Genomic DNA, 17,355 nt, shown 5'->3' on the forward strand with positions numbered 1-17,355 from the left:
CACTGGGCATGCACCACCACACTCAGCCAGCTGTATGACTTTTTAACTTCAGAATTTTTATTTGGTCCTTTTTTATAATTTAGATTTCTTTATTGATATTTTCTATTTGGTGAGACTTTGTCACACTTTCCTTAATTATTTAGACATGGTTCCCTTAAGTTCTTTGAACGTATTTTTAGCAACTGATTTATGGTCTTTTTCTAGTAAATTCAACATCTGGACTTCCTCAGACATTTCTGTGGGTTGTTTTATTCTGTCTATGTATAAGCCATGTTTGGGGGTTTCTTTACATGATGTGCATTTTTTGTTGAAAGCCAGGCATTTTAATGAATATAGTGTGGCAGACTGAAGACTGTGTTCCCTTATTTCTCAAGGTTTGTTGTTCTGTGTGTTGTTGATGATATTTTTTACTTAATGAATTTGTTGGAGTAATTCTATGAAGTCTGTGTTCCTAATGTGTATAACCACCGTGGGGTCATGTTGTCTAGCAGGCAATTTACAACTCAACCTTTGTCTTCACTGCTGCCTGGGCAGAGCCTAATGCTCCTCCAGAGAAGGGACCTGTCGGGTCTCCCTGTGTAGACACACAGCCTTGCATGTATGTGCCTTCTCCATTCCCTGATATGTTACGTCTCTTCACAGTCCAACGTTGTCATCTTGTTCACTAGTTTTCCCCTCTAATTTTGTTTTTATTTTGTTTGTTTAGTCTTTTATCAGGCCCAAATTCAGCTGGGTGTACTGTTAACCAGTTTGGTGAACACTGGAGATAGAACTGTTCACAGAGAATAAGCTAGAATAAGAATAAGAATAATCAGGTCAAAGAACAGCGGGTTGAGTCCAGGAGCGAAGGTGAAGCTTTTCCAGGGAGCTGGCATCAGCTCATATGGTGGCACTTCTCTAGAGATGGGACTTATTTTGAAGGTCCATTCCATTTTTCTCCTTCTAGGAGCTGCCAGGAGGAGCTAGTTCTGAGGTTGCTACAGAGCTGGGGAAAGGGCTATGGGAACTGGTCACGTTAAAACCCAACAAGCTCCCCGTTCATGCCAATCATCACTTGCTTTTCTTGAATAAGGTGAAGCCCTTAGTCAAATCTCAGAGTTCTGAAAAGCTGATTTTGACTTTTCTCTGGCCAGGGTTCCTGTTTTCCTGGAGGAGTGGGTTTTAGAGGACCTGACCCTGCCTTTCTGGGACCTGACTCCCTCTTTCCTGTCTCCTGTTATTGGAGCAGTGTCTCCTGTTATTGGAGCAGAACCACCTAAACACAAGCATCTCTATTTTCTTCCTTCTTCACAATGACGGCGGAACTCTTTGCCTCCATCTTCTGCCTAACCTCTGTCCTGTCGTTCCAGCAGAACTCTTCAAGAGGGCCAGCTGGTTCTCAGTGCTCTCGAGCCCACTCGTCATACTTCTGCCCATTTCATGGCTCCCCAACCACCCCCACCCCCCATCAGTCACCAGTTTCCCCCACAACGCCATGTTCACTGCTCACTTCTGGGTCCACATTTCATTTGGCCAGTCACCAACATCTGACCACACTGACCACTCTCTCCTCCCAGAAGCTCTTTTCCTTTGTCCTCCAGGACACAATCCAATCTGGTTTTCCCCCTTCCTTCCTGCTTCAACCCACTCCCTGGTTTATTCCCTGCTCTTCAACCTCTACATGTTATAGTGGCTGGACTCAGTCCTTGGACTTTCCTTTTCTACTTAACTTACTCCCTGGGGATTGCATCCATCTCCTGACTCTAAATAACTCCCATGTGCTGAGGACTTAGAAATTTCATATCTCTAGCTCTGACCCATGGCCTGAGCTCCTGGCCTGTTCAGCCTGTCCCCAACAGGCAACTAAGGAGCATCTCAAGCCTGCTTGGCACGGAGGTCCTGCCATGTCCTGATTCCCTCGATTCCTCCCTAACTCAGTTAACAGCATCCTTCCTGCCAGAGATCAGTCTGAAGTCTGCATTGACCTGGGTGTCTTTCTTTTCCTCCAATCCCAACCCATCACCAGATCCCACTGACTTCACTCAGCACCCATCCAGGATCACTTGCCACCACCCACACACCCAAGATCTGTCCTCCTCTGTCCCTGCATGAACCTCATTATTCCCCAGCCTGTACCTGGTGACAGCCCTTGTAAAGGTAAAATTTCTAAGCTGATTCTAAGCTGCAAAAGTCTGAGTTAAAGTGTAAAAGACTGGGCATTGTAAAGTCTCTAAATGGCGAGGCCTGGGCTAAAAAGTAAAAGACAAGGCATTGTTACAACTCCTCTGCTACCCCCGGAACCTGTAATCTCTGTAGCTGTTAGGACAATACCTGAACTGCCCAGTAAATATTTCTTCTGGTCCCCTGGTTGTTCAATAGCTAAGGGCTCCGAGTAGCACAGCACGTAAGCATCTAGGCTCCAAAACCAATCAGTTTAAATGTGTACCCCGCTTAGGAATGACCAATCACCCCTGCCCAGACTGTTCCCGCCAATGAATGGACTAATCATGTATCAGAGTTGTTGTTCAATTTTCCCGCACCTCATAATGATTTGTTCTGATGCATGCAAAGCCCCCTGCCCTCTCCAAAAAGTGTACTTAAGCTCTGCTTGACCTCTGCTCTGGGCTCTGGGCTGCTCTCCCTTCTTGAGTGAGCACGGAGCCCCAGCGCGCTGGAACGGATCCCTAATAAATCCCCCTTGCCATTGCATGAAGCTAGTCTCGTGTGGTCTCTTTCTCCGACGCTTCGCCGGACCCTTACACCCTCACCTTGTGCAGTCCATCCTCAAGAATGAGTGTTCCTCTGCTCAGAACCTCTGTGGTTCTCCTTGCATGTACAATAGAACTGAAGTTGCAACCATACCCTACATGATCTGGTTCCTTCTTGCTCGTTCACCTTCTACCTGTAAAAAGATGCAACCGTAGGGTGCCATCTATAAACCACAAAGCAAGTCCTTACTAAGTGCCAAATCTTTCAACACCTCAGTCTTAGACTTCAAACTGTCAGCGATAAATTATGCTGTTTAACTTCTGGAACTTATGTCATAACAGCCCAAATGGACTAAGACAGCCTCTCTAAAGGTCTTAGCATGTTTGTAGGCTGGAGGCAGGAGGAGGTGAATAGCTGATCCTAGGAAGATCCACTTTGGACACCTTCTTTGCAAGTCCTGCTTGGCTGGTCTGGCTCTGCACACTAGGATGTCAGAACACTTGGACCTACTGTGTTGCTCTTGTCTTAGAGCTTTCTGCAAAACCTCCAAGACCATGGATAGCCACACAAAAAAGCAAGACATTTATATAAAGAGAAAAAAATGGAGAGAGGAATGAGAAAGAGAATCTAAGCATTTTCCTTTTAAGTGGAGAAAGAGAAAACAAAGCCCAAACCCAAGCAAAACCCTCTGTGCAGGAAGCAGAGGCCCCCATGTAGTCATTCAGGATGCTGCAAGGTGGGTCTGTTCATTTCCCCAGGGACTTTTCTACTAATGTCCCACACACACTGGAAGTCTGAAGTAAGATGTCCACTTCCTAGTTTCCATAACCTGTCAATATGTCGTTTATATGGCAAAGGGGGCTTTGCAGTTGCAATTAAGGGAAGAATCTTGAGATGACAGAACCCAATGGGTATACAGATTCCTTATGAAAGAGAGAAAAAGGGTGGAAATGAGAGAAAGGGAGATGTGGTGATGGAGCTGGAGGTCAGAGAGACATGCTGGAAGGTGGAGGAAGGGGCCACGGGCCAAAGGACCCAGGCTCCTCTAGGAGCTGGAAGAAACCTCCAGAAGGAACCAACCCCAAGGACACCCTGATTTTAGAGATCCACCTCCAGGCCTGTAAGAGACGGAATTTCTGTTGTTCTACAGTGACCACAGAAACGAACACATCTTCATGTGCCTGAAGGACCGACCACCTCCAGGTGCCCTTGGCATGGAGAGAACGCAAGGTCCTCCATGAAGCTGCACAGAGCCTGTGCAAAGTGCACGTGGACAAGTGGCCCCCGCGGCCACTTTCCAGCAGGCTCAGAGGGAGGCGGGGGCGCTGCTGACATGAGCCGAATCCATCCTGGGCTAATGCAGGGCCGAGCTCCTGGCTGCCATAAACCACATCCCAATTTCTTGTTTCTTCTTTTTAGGGAGACGCTGAACAGTGATACTTGAATTTTGAGTGACAACAACTGTTTATAATTCAGAAACCTGCGTAATAATCCATGGCCAGATTACCTTTCCTAATTCAACTCTTAACTCATCCTGCTTGTGTTCAGGCAATAGGAAACAAATGTCTTAAAGGGAAGTAAAGCTTTATTCCGGGTTCCCACTAGCATTTAACAACTGAACCCCGTCTGTTCATTAAGATCTTTAATGGAGAACTTGTCTTCAGTTGTATGAGGGAATTTCTCACTCCACCAAACTGAAGGAGAAGTTTATGTTAATATTCCTGATTTAGTTTGGGCTGCTCTAACGGAATACCACAGGCTGGGCGAGTTAACAGTGACTTTATTTCTCGAAGTTTTGGACCAGTGTGCCAGCGTGGTGGTTCTGGTGACAGCTCTCATCCTGGTTACAGATGGCCACCTCTGTATCCTCACTGGTGAAGAGTGAGCTGTGGTCTCTTCCTCCCTCATAGGGCACTAATCCCCTTAAGGCTCACCTCCTTACCTGATCACTTCCCCAAAGCCCTGCCTCCTTGTACTACTGCTTTGGGGATTTAGGCTTCACCATATGAATGGGGGGGGGTGGTTGTTAGCATTCATACAAGGGCAGTTTCCCTCCTGTTCCAGGTCATAGCAAACGTTGCTACAAAGGAAGGACACACTCCTCTCTGTACCTCATCAAGCACAACTTCCCAGGCAACCTGATGTGATAATTGTGGCCACCTCCTGAGTTCCCAGTGGGTTGACTTGGCATCAGGCTGACCTGCATCTCTAGACCCTGCCCATCTCCAGCACCTGAGGACACTGATGCCAGGTGCTTGCAAGACTCAGTCCTGGATGCCAAAAGACTGCTGGCCTTGGAGGGGCAGGACAGTGACCTCTTTCCTGGTCATGGGAAATCACCTGTGGACTGGTCATCACCCCCCAGCCCTGGCCCCTGCCCTCCTGCCCCTGCACACCACTCCTGCTCCCATCCACCCAGACTCCATGCCCTGCTGGACCCACAGTCCCAATGGAAGGAATGCCTGTATGTGAATCTCATGAACAGACCTCCAGGGTGTGATGGAGAAACACACATACACTGCCCATCCCAGCTGTTTCCCAGCCCGATACTGGCTCCCAGTGGCCCACGCCTCCCAGGAGGGCTGACGAGGATTCCCTCAGTAGTCCTCAACCTGCACAGCCCAGGGCACCTGGGGGCTTGGAGAGCCTGACCTTCCAGCCCCACCCCATGGCTGCCAGGGGATAAGGGTTTCTCACACTTCCCAGGGGATTTCCCATGGGCTGAGGTAGCCTTCCAAGAACACCCAGGGCTTGAGCTAAAAGTCACAATGAAAATGCTGACATCGGGTTTCTTAGGTTTTATTTTCTCTCACATCAAGTACAGCAAAAAGCTAAGTGGGGTTTTAAACTAGACAGCATGACTTACCTGAGAAGGAGCCCACGGGTCATCCAGAGGTGAGTCCAGCTGCACAGCTGGCCCCAGGGTGGTGGCAGTGGGCTGTGCAGGGTGCAACTCTACCCTCCTCAGGTAGTTCAGGGCTGGATCCAGGATTGTGGGACATGAAGGTCTTGCAACTTGGGCATCTTTTTAAGAAAAGGAACACAAAGCAACGAATAAAAAAAAACAGGCTCAACAGCAGATGCTTATTTAGGAGGGGCCTGTGGGATAAGAACCTGAACCCTAAACTTCATGGCACATAACTTTCCGAATAGGCTCAGAACTCCATAGGTGGGGTTCTTCCAGGGTTAACCGATGGTCCATCGGCCCCCATGCTGGGGCTGGAACACGGGGCCTCACGTGCTCTGCCACTGAGCTGCACCGGGCCCAATCAAGCTTCCCTTGCTTGCTGGCCCTTGGGTTGCCGGCCCTCGGCCCTCTCTGGACTGTGGTCCGCACCTCGGGTCACGACGGCGCGCTGCAGTCTCTGGCTGTGGCTTCTGGTCTCCTCCTGGCGTTCCTTTTGTTCCCTCCCCCCTCCGCCCCCATTTTCTTTCGTCTCTTTTGTCCCCTCTACAAGTGGCAGTGATGCCAGTTGCTCAGGATGTTCTTCGCCAGGGTGTTTGTGTGACCGGGTTCAGTGGAGAGAGATTCCGGAGCCCCTGGAGGGTCCAGTGGAAGGGCCTCCTCGAGGGCAGGAACAGCGAGTGCCTTCCAACACCCTGCGCACGCGGTGGGGTCCAGTGCACGCTGCGCGGGGCTGGGCACCCCCACTCCGGTCCACGGGAATCTCGGTGCCACCCTCATTTTGATTAGGGTCTTTACAGATGTGATTTGTTTTAATGAGGTCAAGCCCTAAACCCAACTACTGGATTCCCTCTAAGAAAGAGAGAGGACACCGGCTCACAGGGCAGGTGGCCACCGCGAGAGAAGCCCGCGGGGCGTCTGCAGGCTGGGAGACAAGGAGGGCGCACCCTGGGGACCCCTGCGCACGGCCTGGGCGCCTGGCCTTCCACACAGCCGCACTCCGTCCTCCAGATTGCGGACAGTGCGTTTCTGTCACACCGTGTGGTCATTTGTCATGGCAACCCTAGGAACCTAAAGTCCATGTAAATAAATTACTGAAGGAACCTTGGCCCGACTCTAAGGTTCTGAGAGAGGGAAACTCAATGTATAAGCTCATGCCTTTTGGACAGAGCCTTGGTTTCCCAATTTAAAAGTGGGATCTAAAAGGAAAAGGGTCCAGAGCGTAACCTGCTGATCTCAGGAGCAACTGTAAAGGGTACTTCTGAGCCTGCCTCCATTTTTCATACTTTACCTGGGGGCGCTGATGGCGCCAAATATCTGAACACACACAGGAAATTCGGATGCATGACTAATACTTCTCTCTGCAGCTGGTTATTGTGCTGTACCCAATGAAGAAATTGTGCCTCCGTGCGCGGTGGGCTTGCCGTGCACAGGCTGCGCTGGCGCAGGCTGACCTCCAGGTCCCTCCTCTCCTCTAGCTATGGATAGATTGCTATCACCCAGAGAACACCGGGAGCTTCTGGTATTTTCAGGGACATTAGAGGGTTTCGATTTTCCTTTGCTTATCAAGGGTTTTAAAGCCATTTATGTTCTGAAACAGGAGAGTGATTTTTTTCTGTCTTCATGAAAAACAGACAAACTATTTGCAAACTGCCAATAAAAGGTATACAAATGACAAATTTAAAAAATCTCCAAGTGTACTTTTCCCTCCTCAAAAAAAAAAAAAAATAAAGGTAATAGAGAGTCAGTCACAGAAAAATGAAAATTGAAGCCTTCTACTCCTAACTGTCCTTAATTGCTTAAGAATAAACTGCCCTGATTGAGAAACAAATGAAGATACAGAAAAACACAGAACACCAAGTACAACATGTGAGAGTTGTTTTGGCAGAAATTGCTGTCAGCTTTGGCTGGTGAATAATTTTTGGTGAGCACACACATTTCTGTTATGTTTAATTACCTGTACTTCAAATCTAAAGCTGCAGTGGTGTTGTGTTTATAATTAAACTCAGCATTCAGTTCCTTTCTACATAATCAGTGCAAGATGAGGAATCAAGGAAAGCAGGGTTTGACATAAAAATGTTTTTATATTGGATTAATTAGTAAATATAGAGGGGCACACCTGTGATCCCAGCAGCTCAGGATGGTGAGGCAGGAGGATTGCAAGTTCAAGGCCAGCCTTAGCAATTTAGCCACACCCTAAGCAATTTAAGGAGACTCTACCTCAAAACAAAAAAATAAAAGGGAATGGAGATTCGGTTTAGTGGTTAAGTGCCCCTGGATTCAATCCCTGGTACCAAAAACAAACAAACAAACAAACAAACAAATAAATAAAAATTTAGTAAATCCTCAAATATTTGGATATTTTAAACTATAGATGAACAATGAGTAACAACAGTATTCTTGCAGCATGAAGAATTGATACAGGTCTGGAAGGCTTACCCCAAGCTCACAGATGAGTCCTGACAGGTATTGCCCAGTGAAAATCATAAATGCTGTCTTCCATTGTCAACTGTGAGGTTCCAAAATTAGTTTGAAATCCTTACAATAACATGGAAATTCAAACACGTTCCTATAGTAGCACAGATGCAAATGGCAAATGAAGAACTCCTGTCCAAGCTAATGCTGTGGTGAAAGGTACACTCGTCACCAGAACCCGATGAGTAGCCATGACCCCCAGCCCCGCGTCCCTTGTCTGGACCCTTTGAGGCAGACATAAGCCATGGAGCCAGGGCCCTGAAGAGGTGTCTCAGCCCTGATGGGGGTGTCCCCTAAGAGTCCCCTCATGCCATGGCCACAGCATGATTTCAGGTTTCTCTTTGCGCATCCAGGTGTCCTTTAACTACAAACAAAGCACCATCTTTTCTCTTTCTTGAACAAGTTAATGGTTTCTTCTTTGAAACAGAAAGAATGAAGGACTTTGTGAAGCTATGCTTAGAAATGCCAAAGGGGAGTTAAAGGACATTTTAGAAATTTTGCTAAAGTTGACTTTTTTGATGATGCCAGCATACTTTTTTTTAACACACACCCCCAAAAAAACCCCAAAATCTTGAGTTCACTTGTCTTTCAGATTTCCTTATGTCTCAAGGCACTGCTTGCACACTGTAGACAGAGGAGGTCCCTCCTCTCAGCCACCCCACCCCTCCCTCAGCTTGGCACATAAGGTTGACTAAAGAAAACAGGAAGATAGCAGAATGCAAAAGAAAACACCCTGCTCAGAGTTTGCTCTGAGATCAGGTGGAAGAGTGAAGGGAACTTCAGAACCGTTAAACAGGATGAGTTTTGAAATGGTACTTTAAAAAGAGGTTTCTGCATTTGCCTTAGATTTAATGAATGAAAGATTTAGCTTAAGAATTCCTGAAAACAGAACTGTTCCCAGGCTGAGGGCATCTAAGAACTGAGGCAGCACAGAGGCCCCCCTTCAAGTCCTGATTCTTGCTGTCAAGTCAGATTTCAGCCATGTCACTCAGAACAACGGGCATGAGATTATTAGAAAGGACAGGGAAGGGGACACTCCAGGCAGAGAGTGGGTTTTCAGGGGGTGAGGGACAGCACTCCTCTCCTGCCCTTCAGTTTTGTTGGGGGTTCCAGGGAAGTTCGAAGAGGCCCACCCGGGTCCACCTCTTGACTTTTGCCTGACAGCAGGATGACTTTCCAGTCCCCACTGCCATGAACACTCTAGGTCACTTTGGCCCATGCTGATGGGTTCTAATTGGAACTTGTTCTTACAAATTTTATGGTTATGTGGAATTATCCTTATCGCCCTGAGTTCTGGGATTTTATCTGTGTAAGGGTCACAAAAGTCCCCCCATTCAGGGTAACTTGGGTTTCTCTTATGGACATTATCTCAGGCCTACATTTCTCCTGCAAATAACAGGTAGTTTGCTGAGGAATGTGACATATCCTATACACTTAAGCAAAGCAGGGCTGCAGGTGAATTGCTTTTTAAAAGATAAAGCATGTGAGGGGTCAGCACAGTGGGTCCACCCACATCTGTCTGTACCCTATCAGAACCACTTGGAGTTAAAGAGCTGTTGCACACCCAGCTGGCAACTGGTCATAGCATCACAGAACCTAAAACAGAATGGAAGAGGAGGCTTTTTTATTTTTACTTTTTGTGGTGCTGGATATTGAGCCCAGGGCCTTGTGCATGCAAGATAAGCACTCTACCGGCTGAACTATATCCCCAGCCCAAGGGGGCTTTTTCCTTCTGTCCAAGGACTGTATCTACAGCAGAAATTTTGGTATGTGTTGGAATTTTGTCAGCAGTGGGAATTGTACTTTTTTGCCTTGGATGAAATTAGATTATCTGTGGGCACTCATAACTTGCAGAAATAGAATTGTATGTATTATTCAAAGGTCCTATCTCAGATTATGAGGCTGTGATGCCAGCCTTCTCTGCCTTCAAAAAATATACATATACATACATACATGCACACATATATGTGCATTAATAGGTGCATACATAATTCATTTCCCATGTGTGTAATGGTAGTAATTCTGCTAACCAGTGCAAGAAGAATGGGGTACGGAAAGCATTTTAACTTCTAGGAAATTACAACTGTAAACCTGTTTAAGAGGAAAGGACAGGAAAGAAAGAATGCTTTATCTACTCATTCAGGTGTTCATTCACTCTCTAAATCTCTGTTGAGAAGGCACTAGGCCAAGTCAGCCTTGGAGACCTAAGTCCTGTTTTCCCAGAGCTTTGTGTTGGCAGGACACAACTACAATTTTCAGAACATTCTTTCCAAAAGGGGCACATTTTCAAGATATGTGCCATAATGTCTCAATTAAAAACCCAGCGATAAGGTTCTGGAGCACATCCAAGGCCCTGGATTCACTCTCTAGCATTGCAAAAAAGAGAGAAAGAAAAAGCCAGTGTGAAACCGATAACACGGCTCCCATTGAGTCACACGGCAGCCAAACTCTATCTCCAATCAAAAATGCATGGCTAGGGCTGGAGATGTGGCTCAAGCGGTAGCGCACTCGCCTAGCATGCATGCAGCCCGGGGTTTGATCCTCAGCACCGATAACTGAAAAATAAATATTAAAATTTAAAAAAATGCATGGCTAAAAATAACTGTAGTGCCACAGGGAGCTTCCTGTCCAGAGAGCCAGACCTGGCAGCACAGGACGCAGAGCCAGAACTGCGGACTGACTCCATGAGGTTTATATTGATCTTTGTAAAGAGCTGTAAATGTTAGTGGAAAAAGCAATTCCCTGCATCTTGACATTCGTCTTTCAAGCTCTTCAAACTCAAAAAATCTTTGACATACTCAAGGTAGATTTCATTGAATTTGAGAAAATTGCAGCAGATTTTATGAATTCATTGAAATGACTCTTTAACCTACTTAGTATTAAGGTATTATATGATTGCTCCAAACCAGAAGCAGGAACGGTTTATAAAAAAATAAGTTAAGACTGGGTTTTGACCCACTACTGCTGTTACTGGTGCTCTTGGTGGGGGGTGGGGGGGCGCATGGGGATAATTGGATTTTCCTCCTGGCCCTGGTTTAGAAGACACTAAGGTCTTGTTCTGGCTGCCTGTTTCCATATTTTTTAACTGCCTACTTAGTATAAAATCATGGTGGGGAATGAGTCCAGGGGTCAAGTCCCACACTGCCTCCCCACCCTGTGCAGAGGGAAGGCATTGCTGCTGTCCAGCTCCATCACTGGTGGGCCAGTACAAACTACCACCAGGGTGCCAGCTGCTAAAAGCCTTTCCCAGCACATGTCCAGAATGCTGGGCACAGAGGCAGGCGTGTGAGGCCTGCCAGCTCTGTAGTCCATCTGAGGAGCGCCCAAGGGCCTGCTGTGTTCACACGTGCTTCCACAGAGCTCTCCAAGCACAGACCACCTTGCTGTGCTCCAGGTGGCCTGCCCCCGGACCCATCAGCACGTGGGCTGGTAGCCTCTGAAGAGCAGAGAGCCAGGAACATGCATTCCGTCCATCAGGGGACCTTCTTTCCTAATGGTGACTTGCTAACCAATCTCAAGCTCTCTTTGGAGGAACTTCAACCTAGGACGTAAAAAATGACCCCTTGGTATCTGGATAGAAGGTGGAAGCTGTCATGGAGAGCAGGGATCAAGATCCAGAGTGGGACCAGCTCTTCCATAGTGGACAGTCACCAGGAAGGAGGCTGGCCAGCCAATGGCAGTGAAAGGTAAGCCAGTTCTCTGTGGGAGTCATACTTTTTGTCTTTTTCAAAAAAGACAAAAATTCTTGAGTCTTCTTGACTGGGTCCAGATAAGGACCATAAGATTAGAGGCAATGCCCATATGGGGGCTCCTCGGAGAACAGGTGCTCATTGAACCCCAGCAGGCAATTACAAAGGAGGAATGGGGGAACCCAAAGTCCCAGGACATGGGGGAAGAGCATACAGAGGAAGCAAGGAGAGGGCCTCTAGAGAAGCTGGGGGAGCCCAGCACAAAATTGGGGCAGAGTTTAAGAAAATAGGAGTCCCCCAAAATGCACTAGAGGTGTTGGAGAGGGACTTAGACCTGAAAAATCCAGAATCTTTACAAGACCCAAGAGAAGGCTCGGTGCACTGGAGGGGAGATGAAGCCAGGCCAGAGCTGAAGATTTGGGACAGGCAGGTGGAGGCCTCTGTTAGGAGAACCCGACCTGAATCAGACAAGTAGGGTAGAAAGCCCAGGAGGACCATGCAAAGGTTGAGGGCTTCTTTTAAAAAGCAAGGACATGAATACATGCTCGAAAGACTGGGTGGGCTGGCTGGAGGAAGTGCAAGGAAAGCTGGAGCGTCCAGGATATTTACCCTGCCGGGGGGGTTGGCATTCACTAGAGTAATCTGCACACTCCTGGGCATGCACAACACCCCAACCATACAGTCTTCAAGTCTCACTTGGAATTTGGCCAAATAGGAAGTCAACTGAACTTCTGGGTGTTTAGAGGACATTCTCTGATCGCTTGATCATAGATTGACAGGGACAACCTCTACTCATCATTTTATATTTAAGGCTCAATACGAGAATTATGTACTCAGCCAAGAAAGTAAAACTATAAACAGAGGTATCTGAGTCAGCCCAGGCTGCTATAACCAAACAACACACATTGGGCGCTTAAACGACAGATACTTATTGCTCACAGTCCTGGAGGCAGGAAGTCCAAGATCAAGTGCTGGTGCCAGCAGAGCTGGTGTCTAGTGACCGCTGGCCTGTTTCCTGGTGACAGAGGGCCATCTTCCTGCTGTGTCCCCTCATGATGGGGGGGGGGAGTTGGTAAAGAGAGGAGAGGGAGTCTTTTTCTCTTCTTAAAAAGACACAATCCCATCCATCCTGGGGGCTCCACCCTCATGACATCACCTAAGCCTAATGATCCCCTGGAGACCCCACCTCTAAAAATCTTCAGATTGGGGCTTAGGGGTTCAAGGTGAATTTGGTGAAGGGGATACAGACATTGAGTCCTGCTGCAGTCTGTCTGGGCACAAAATAACCGAGCCGCCACAAAGCCTTGTAGGTTCAAACAGCAACTCTTTATTCCCAAACTCTCACCGGCACTCTACACACACTTCCTGGGAACACACTCCCTCTACCGGGCTCCCCGCGCCAATTCTCCCGGAACTTGAAGAGAACTCCAAAGTAGCGGGCCACAGAGGCAGCAGGATCCGCCCTAATCCCAGAGCAGGGTCACCTTTCAACCATTCCCTCTAGCAAAATGCCAGGCGTCATTCCGACTAAACTGTGGCTCTCAACAGAGTCCATAACATGAGGCCACAGAATTTACTAAGGAAGTTGGTTCTCAAGATACAGCAAGGATTCAGTGGTTAGGTGGTCACTTTTATCAGCTTGTTAAAAAATAAAAATCGGAAACACACACACAAATACACACACACACTCTTTCAGGGACAACCTTCCAAGAAGATTCTGTACTTTTAAAATGAATAAAATAACATGATATTTTCCCCTGAAAATCTAACCAGTAAGAAGCAGAGAATTAAGAAAGCCCATCATGCATTTTCAAAGAGAAGTGTTCCTCCACATTCATGATGAAATTGGAGTGTCCTTTCTTTGTGCTGCCTCCTTATAGGGGTTCATTCACAGTGTGTGATGGTCCCTGGTGTTCACACAGGGGAAAACTTGTCTGAATTACAATACCTACAGGCCTGGTGGTTAATTATGCCCTTCATGCTTTGGTGGCCTGCACACTACAATTGTTACACAGGACATAAGAGTCCCAGCTTTCCAAGTTAACCAGTTCATGAATCACAACTCAGATGAGCCATCCACCCAAGACACACCAAAGCAACAAACAAAAATACATGTAGGCTTCAAATTCATGGGCACAGATATAAGACTCAGAGGAGGAGACTCTATTTTCCTGATCCTCTGAATGACACCTTATATTACAATATATCATGGCTTAATAACCATGTTGGAGGCTCTAGGACAGAGATTTCAAATATCTAAGTTCCTAAATTTCAAAAAATTCTGCATTCAATATATTCAAGGTGAGACATGTTTATTGTTGGAATTTTAATAAGTTTGGCCACAAGGGCGGTATTTTGATTAGGAGAGATATTTGAAATATGAAGTAAATTAAGTTAGTTGATGATTCAATAGTGTGTGATATTAAGTTTAAAACCCCATTTCTACATGAAACATAGAATAAACAAAATCTACCAAAAAGCACTTATTTCCTACTCCTAGAGGGTTACCAGGCTCTGCTGGTGGGGTGGACAGCGTGGTTCAGGTAGATGTGCTGGAAGCGGAGGCCAGAGACGCCCTGCCTGTGGGAGTTCTTACCTGGGGCCACTGGTCACCCTTGAGAACCCTGCAGGTCCAGACCGGCAAGGATGGAGCCCAAACTGAGCAACAACTGCTGTGAGGAGAGGGACCAGGAGGTCCCGGCAGGCCTTTTCACAGGGAAGCTCAAGCTCAGCTGCGGGGTCATGCAGGCGCTGTATTAATTTTCCAGTGCCGCGTGACAGCTGTGGTTTGGGTGTGAGGTGTCCCCCAAAAACTCACGTGTGAGGAATGCAAAAAGGTTTAGAGGAGAGAAAATTGGGTTGTGAGGGTCTAAACAGGATCAGTGAATTAACCCCCTGATGGGATTAACTGAGTGAGAACTGAAGGCAGGTAGGGTGTGGCTGGAGGTGGGCTTTGGCGGTGTGACTGTGTATCCAGCACTGGAGTCTCTGAAACTCGGGGTCATTGTGTGAGCTGCTTCCCTGCCACACTCTCCCCCCAAGGATGCCCTGCCTCACCTCCAGACCTGAGGAATGGAGCCAGCAGCCTATGGACTGAGACTTCTAAAACTGTGAGCCCCCAAATAAACGTTCTCCTTTACAATTGTTCTGCTTGGGTCTTTTAGTCACAGCTGTGAAAAAGCTGACTAAAACACATGCTTAGCAGCTGAAAATAACACCTGCTCTGGTCTCCCAGTCTCTGCGGGTCGGGCTCCTGTGCTCAGGGTGCCAAGCCAGTGGTGAAGGAGTGGGCCAGGCTGTGTTCTCAGCTGGGGCTTGGCTGGGGAAGACTGCTTCCAAGCTCCTTCAGTAGTTGACAGAATTCACAGGACAGGACCCCGGACCCATGGGAGCCCTTACATTCCCTGCCATGTGACCTCTCCATCATGGCATGAAACATCCTGGCAGCAGCAAGTCTCTGGCTGCTCTCATCTCAGCCTGCACCCTATTTCCAAGAGCTCACCCGATTAGGTGAGGCTCACTCATGCTCAAGGAGAAACAGGAAACTTAAGATTCTGCCACAGCAGAGGTGACAGGAGATGAGGTAAATCACGTTTGGTTCTGAATGTACATACACACACCTTGTTTTATTGTGCCTCACTCACTGTATTGTGCTTTGCAGATATAGAGCTTTTTGTTTTGTTTACAGATTGAAGGTTCATGGCATCCCTGTAGCCATCAAGTCTATGGGCACCATCTTTCCAACAACTCAGATGATCATTACTTTCCCCTCCTCCTCCTCCTCCTCTTCTTCTTCTTCTTCTTCTTCTTCTTCTTCTTCTTCTTCTTCTTCTTCGGGGTGCTGTATTGGGGATCAAACCCAGGGGTGTTCCACCACTGAGTTATATCCCCAGCCCTTATTTATTTATTTGTTTGTTTGAGACAGGGTCTCTCTAAATTGCCCAGGCTGGCTTCAACTTCTGATCCTCCTGCCTTGGCCTCCCAAGTAGCTGGTATTACAGTCATGCACCACTATGCCCATCTGATTATTAACATATTTTAGAAATAAAGTATTTTAAAATTGAAATATGTACATTTTTGAAAAATTTATACTATTGCACTCTTAACAGTGTAAACCTAACTTGTATACATTGGGAAACCAAAATTTTTATATGACTTGCATTATTGTGATATTCACTTTATTGTGGTGAACCCAACACACAGTATCTCCAAGGTCCAACTGTGCTGTTTTACAAAGGGCCTGTGGAATATACCAGTGAAGTCCTGCAGGTAAGAGGAATTGGGAGCATTTGGAACGGAAGCATTTGGATTAACTGACCCCATGGAAACCAACACAGAGCCAGAGACTCCTAGAGACCAACTATGGGAGGACTAGAATTTACCAACCTCCAAGGTTAGGGTGGTGTGGAGCCCTTTACAGTTGTCCCTCCTAGTCTCCTTATACTGCTTCCTTCTTTCTTCCACTCTATCTGGCAATTATTCTCTGAAAAAGTCACCAACTACTTTTCTGCATCAAGGTTTCTGGAGAATAATTACTGTCTCCAAAGAGGTTTCTGTTCCCAGGAAAATTCTCCATTTTCCAAAAGGGTGATTATTCCCATTGTTGGCATGTTTAGTGAAACAGGGTTTATAAGAACTCAACCAGATTCTGGAGATTAAACTCTATCTCCTGCTGGAAACTGAAAATTGCAGCCACTGGAAGCCTGAGCTAATGTTGCTTGAATAGATTAATAATCAATAGTAAGTTCTATAATGCTTACATTTGCTAAGTTCTCATTATTCCCCTTTCCAAAGCACCCAACCCCTGGCCACCCATGTTATGGCTTGGATGTTAGGTGTCCCCCCAGAGCTCCTGTGTTTCTGCAGGAATGTTCAGAGGTGCAATGACTGGATTGTGAGACTTGTGATCTGATCAGTTCTTTCCAGTTTGAATGACTAGATGGTAACTGTAGGCAGATGGGACATGGCTGGAGGAGGTGGGTTAATGGGGGTGATCTCTCTAAAGGGTCATCTTCCCTGTGGCCCCTTCTTCCTTCTCTTTCTGTTTCCTGATCCTCCGTCCTCCATTGGGACCTTCCCCCATGATGTACTGCCTCATCTTGGGCCAGACCAAGGAAGTCAGCCTTCTCTGGACTGAGACCTCTGAAACCCTGAGCTGGATACACCTTTCCTCTAAGTTGTTCTTGTCAGGTATTTTGGTCACAGCAACACAAAAGTTAACTAAAACACCCATCTCCATAGCTCTCTCCTAGTTTTCTCTCATAATGTCCTTGTTCCCAAATCCAGCAGAGAAGACTAGAAACATATTTATCTATCTCCTGACAACTAAGGCCAGATTCATTGCTATGCAGCCACCTGCAATGCACCCTTTACCAGAGATGAAATGGATGTGCAGGGCCACCTGCTGGAAATTCAAGGCAGCACACTCTACTCAGATGCTAACTCATTTACTGACCAGCTGTGTAGGGCAGTGGTCTTGTGACTGACTGGTACCCAAGGCACAGGCTTCCTCAGGAGGGCTCAGAGTTTAAAGGGCATCACTTTACAGCTCTCAAATCCCACGGGGGATTTCCCCTAGAATTGACAGGCCGGGAAACA

Source organism: Spermophilus citellus (genome assembly GCF_964194105.1).
Source record: "Spermophilus citellus genome assembly, chromosome: 12".
Classification (NCBI taxonomy): domain Eukaryota; kingdom Metazoa; phylum Chordata; class Mammalia; order Rodentia; family Sciuridae; genus Spermophilus; species Spermophilus citellus.